We start from the raw sequence: 5262 nt of genomic DNA, 5'->3' as shown, positions 1-5262 counted from the left end.
CACATTTGTCCAGACCGCTGAGGAAACTTGACTCTGCGGAGAGGATTTTCAACAGCCAGTCCGACCGCAAATTTCAGATTAAAAGTTTTTCTAGTGTTGATGCTTAAAGTGGCTCGGGATGCGATGTGAGAAACGGAGAATCTATACCGAATCGTAAAGACCCGGAATAAAAATGCTTCTTCTCTAAGGCTCAGAACCCTAACGTCACTTCCGGCAACAATAGGAAACGTCAAAAGTCGGACCGTCGGTCGCTCTGGCTGCTGCAGCTTGAGGTGCGCTGAGTTCAGAGGGATCCTGTGCTTCTTCTGCTATTCTCGCTGCTGATACCTCCACCGGCGTGAACAAGTAAAGTTTGAACCGCCATCTCCATGGCCTGGGCACCAGTTCCCGGCTGAGCCATTTTCTTTTTGACTAAAAGCCCCCGCCCAGAGGCCGATTCGTCGCGGCGGCGGTGGGGATCGCAGGTCGCTCAGGTACAAGATATTTCAGAACTCTTGCGTCTTTTCTCTACATACCCTTGCTTTTCTTCTTGGAAATAAAGACAACCGGTGTTTGCCTGTTGGCAGAAACTTGCCAACCAGCAAGACTTTGGGACCAATGGCAGTGCAGAGCACTTTGAGTGACAGTTGTAGTGGCGTGTTAAAATGTAGACTCTGTATCAGGAGGCGGGAGTAGGTGTGTTCCTTGTGTTTCTAGGCCACTGGAGTATAGGTTAACTTGGGACCCAAGGTGGTGTCCCGGCCTCTTTAGGAAGTAAAGCCGACAATAGTAAAGATTACTCTTTTCTAGCCCAAGTGTTGCTTTTCAAGTAGAGTGTTTTCTTGATGCATAGGCAGTTTTCGGTTCTTTACTTACTTTTCAGTTATGTGAATGCAGACACTTTTACTTAAGATCATGATGGCTTTGCCGGGTACTTCAGCCATCAAACTTGAGTTACAAATTTGACAGATTATTAATTTATCTCTTGTTTGTTTCTTTGTAACTGGTCTCTACTCTCTTCTATGTCGGGTTTTCCAGTTAAGTATTATACATAAATTCCAATCACCATTCAAGTTTTTTGTTTTTATTTTTAGGTTCTGTATGTAATTAGTAGTTTAATGACTGAGGCTACTTATTTTAACAAATTGAACTTTTATTTTCAAGGATCCTAGATGTTTCTCTCCAAATCGATATATCATGATCTTTGCTACTGCAAAGTGAAGCTAATTTATGTTTTTCATTTCTGCTTGCTTTCTCCTTTTAATATTTGGAGTATGGTGACCATATTTATGGCATAGGAGGGTTTTTACTTCCCTAATGGCTTACAAAATTGACCAGATCTAAGAATGAAGGAAAATTTTATTGTTTTTCAAGTTGAGTGGGAAACTTCCCATTTTTAGCCAGTTAATTTGATAATTTGTCTGAGAATCTGTATTAGTTATCTATTGAGGGTAAAAAATTACTCCAAAATTTAGCAGCTTAAAACAACAAATGTTTATTATCTCACAGTTTCTGTGGGTTGGAGATTTGGTTACAGCTTAGCAAAGAGCCTCTGACCCAAGGTCTTTCATGAATTTGTAGTTTAGCTGCAGGTGGAGACTATGATCCCATCTGAAGGCTTACTGAGGGGTAGGAGGATCTGCTTCCAAATGCATGCACATGGTTGTTGGTAGGCCTAGGTTCTCCACCACATGGGCTTTTCACACAATGAATTGCTCCCCTAGGGTGAGCAATAAAGAGTGCACAAGACTGCCCATACTCTGCTATGACCTAATCTCAGCAGTGGTATCTCACCACTACTGCCATTGTATTAGAAGTGAGTAGGAAATCCAACCAGAAGTTTTGGGGGCTATCCTCTAGACTGCCTAACCCAGCCTGGCTGATAACATTTAGGAGTTACTACATAGGGATAACTGAGCAAAAATGCATCCAAGAGAAGTGTAGTCAGAGAAGGAGCAACGTCAATTTGTAAAAAAAACAAATTTGTGCAAGCATTATCTCTCTTGGAAAAAAAGTTGTTTTTGTTTTTTGTCTTTTTTTCCCCTACTGATTATCGAAGAAGCATTTACTATTTTTCTTGGGAAATTATGCCTCATGAGGGATGATGTGCGTGAGAGGAATGTTTGTATTTTTAGGGTCTACATGAGCAAAGCATATCACAACTGGAGATTGTGTATTTCTTACTCGTCATTTTATATGGTTGACACTGTACCAAAATAAACATGACCGTTGGTAGGTCTTGAGGAGAGAGGTTAGAAAAGCTAGAGGTAATGCTTTTCTAGTATAGAAAGAATGCAAGTCATTGACTGTCTTTTTGTTGGTGTGAGATCAAATAAGGATGGGAAAGGTGTATCTTAGAACAGAAGTGTGTTTTTTATGTCTGTTTTCAGCATTATTATTCGGTGGCAGGTACCACCTTCTATCAGCATTACCTGGCTGTCCATCACCAGCACAGCTTCTGTCAGTGAATCACATAACCTTCTTACAAATTAAACGTACATATAGGTTTTCAGGGCTTGTTGTGACACTGGAGGATGATCTATGGTAAAACCGCATACACTTCTTCCAGGTTTGAAAGATGATGTAAAGTCTTACCGGTTAGTAAAGTATTAGGTTTATCTTTTATAACTTAAGTGCTTAACACCAGCCTAAATGTGTCAATTCTCAAAGTATAAGTTTGACTTTTAAGTTGAGATTCCCTGTCAGGTTTACGTATTTTATTTATAGTAGGTTACAGCCAATTAATGAATGTGATTTGGGGCCCTTATATATTTGCAAAATTTTAAACATTTGCTTGAGAAAATAACACAGTTGAGATGCTTCCAGCCACGAAATACCTTATGGTACTAATGGCTAAATAAGTGAAAACATACATTGTAATTTATTATGTGATCAAATTAATAGGGAATGTTTGTGTGTTTACTGTGCTTTTGTGTAGATTGAGTCATTTTCCTCTTTTCATAATATAAAGCCATTGATTTACCAAGAGATTATCTTTTTTGAACACAGCGCATTGAAGTTAGTCATGCAAACTTAATGATTTTACGGTTTACTATTTATCCAAGTGCTATGTTCAGCTATTCTACATTTTGATTCAAATTTGGAAACTGAGGCTAATCCTTTGGCTGGCCTGTGATTAATGCATCAAAATCATTGTCTGTGAAATACACATCTAACTGGTTGCTTTCTCATTGAATTATTTTACTATTTTAAAACAACTTTAATTAAATATATCCACTTCTAGGAATTTGTATTCCCTTTTATTTTCTCTTTTATTTTCTTATTTTTATTTTTTATTTCTCTTTTATTTTCTTATTTTGTTTTTCTGACAAGTTTATTGATGTAAATTCGATAATAAAACTAAAGCACCCTGACTTGATTAAATTTTACACTGTATTTGGGACAAATAACTTTAGTGACATAGAGATGATAAAACATAACTGTGGTTTCAATGTTAGGCATTGGGTTTAGTCATGAACATAGGGGAAAAGAGATGAAAAGAACAGATGCTTACACACACACATTCACCCTTCCATCACCTCTTCATTTTATTTATTTATTTTTAGGATTTTTTTTTTCACTTAATTTTTATAGAATCATAGAATTTTATAGCTGAAAGAGACCTTAGGGATTGATCATCAGGTTCAAAACCTTTGTTTTACAGGTGAGGAAACTGAGACATAGAAATTTAAGTGACTTTCCCGATACAGTTGGTAAAGAGGAGGAGCCTGAATCAAATCTAGGTTTTATGTCTCTTCATTACTAGATATTTTCTCATCTCATTTCTGACTTTCATTATACTTAGGCTGTCCTCAATATTTTAGTATTTTGTTTTATTTGTCTAAAAGCTGTTCCGTGAGAATTACGGTTTTTGTTTTGCTTTGTTTTTTTTTAATTCCTCAACCTCCATAGAAATGACCATTTTGATTAGTGAGCATGGAGTGTGCTGTGCCCCAGGGAGGTGGGTTGGGATATGGTGCTGTGGCAGTTGCTGATTACAAGGAGTTTGAGTAAATAGTGCAGTTAAGTAAGAACCAGTAATGCTGGTGAGAAGAATAATTGTTTTTGCTTTAAAAGTTAAAACAAGTGAGAAGTATGATAAATTTATTTTATTTAAAGATTAAAACAGTGGGGTGAACTTGCCAAAAAAATTTAAATAAGGTTAAAATTCTCAGCTTTTGGATTACATTTAAATGACACATTTTAATTTTTGCATTTGTTTAAATGCCATTTGGTAAACACTCATTTTAGAATCAAATTACAGAAACTGGAAAAAAGCTTCAGAAAGTAATATTATAAATCTTTTTGAATTAAAAAAAAAATCCTACAAATGGTATGCCTTTTAGTAACACAAACTGCTCTGGCAGAACCAGATCTTTAAATTTAATGAGTGGGGTTTTTTTTATGTGTTTAACGTACCTTGTGACCTCTTAGTACTTAGCTATTTCCCTTTTTCTCCTTAGGCAGACCTGCTTGTGGGCTTACCCTTTCTTCTTTCTCTACAGTGGTTGCCATTCAGTTTTAGGGGTGTGATTGGTTATCATGTTTTTTTCTTCTTCTTTTTCTTCTTTTTTTTTTTTTTTAAATTTCTCCACCTATTGTGTTCTAAACTACTTTGGTGGTCTGTTCTTTTGGAAGTAGAGAAATAAATGCTGGGCTGCCCACTTGATTCTAAATGTATTGTAGAGAATATTTCATCAGAGCATTTCTCATATTCTTATTCCGTAGAATAATATCACATCACAAAGATTTTTAAAACCGAAAGTAATCAAAATCTGATTGTTACTTTCTAATTGAAAATCTCTAAAAAGATAGAAGTAAGTGAATCTCCTTGTCTTTAAGTCTTTATAAAATTAACATTTTAGAGATAACATTTCTGGCACACATTTTAGATCTTTATCTAAGATAAGAAATGTCTTATTTCTAAATTCCACTGTTCAGATGTTTAAGAATTACTGAATAAAACTAACTTTGATAATGAATTTTTTTTCTTTTTTTTTTATTTATTTTTATTTCCAGCATAACAGTATTCATTATTTTTGCACCACACCCCGTGCTCCATGCAATCCGTGCCCTCTATAATACCCACCACCTGGTACCCCAACCTCCCACCCCCCGTCCCTTCAAAACCCTCAGATTGTTTTTCAGAGTCCATAGTCTCTCATGGTTCACCTCCCCTTCCAATTTCCCCCAACTCCCTTCTCCACTCTAAGTCCCCATGTCCTCCATGCTATTATTTTAATTAGTTTATTTGTATGTCAATCCTCCCACACCAGTGCTTTA

At 36.3% G+C, this 5262-nt stretch overlaps 1 protein-coding gene across 1 annotated transcript in view; it reads left to right on the top strand.

The window, feature by feature from the left end:
- Positions 1-192: 192 nt before the first annotated feature.
- FBXO8 (F-box protein 8) overlaps positions 193-5262 on the top strand; it is a 51541-nt gene continuing 46471 nt past the window's right edge. Inside the window, exon 1 of the mRNA XM_032332235.1 lies at positions 193-473. The gene's annotated coding sequence lies outside the window, so the exon portion shown is untranslated. The remainder of the gene's footprint in view (positions 474-5262) is intronic.

Source organism: Mustela erminea, chromosome 2, assembly GCF_009829155.1.
Source record: "Mustela erminea isolate mMusErm1 chromosome 2, mMusErm1.Pri, whole genome shotgun sequence".
Lineage (NCBI taxonomy): Eukaryota > Metazoa > Chordata > Mammalia > Carnivora > Mustelidae > Mustela > Mustela erminea.
This window is presented reverse-complemented; position numbering and strand designations above follow the sequence as displayed.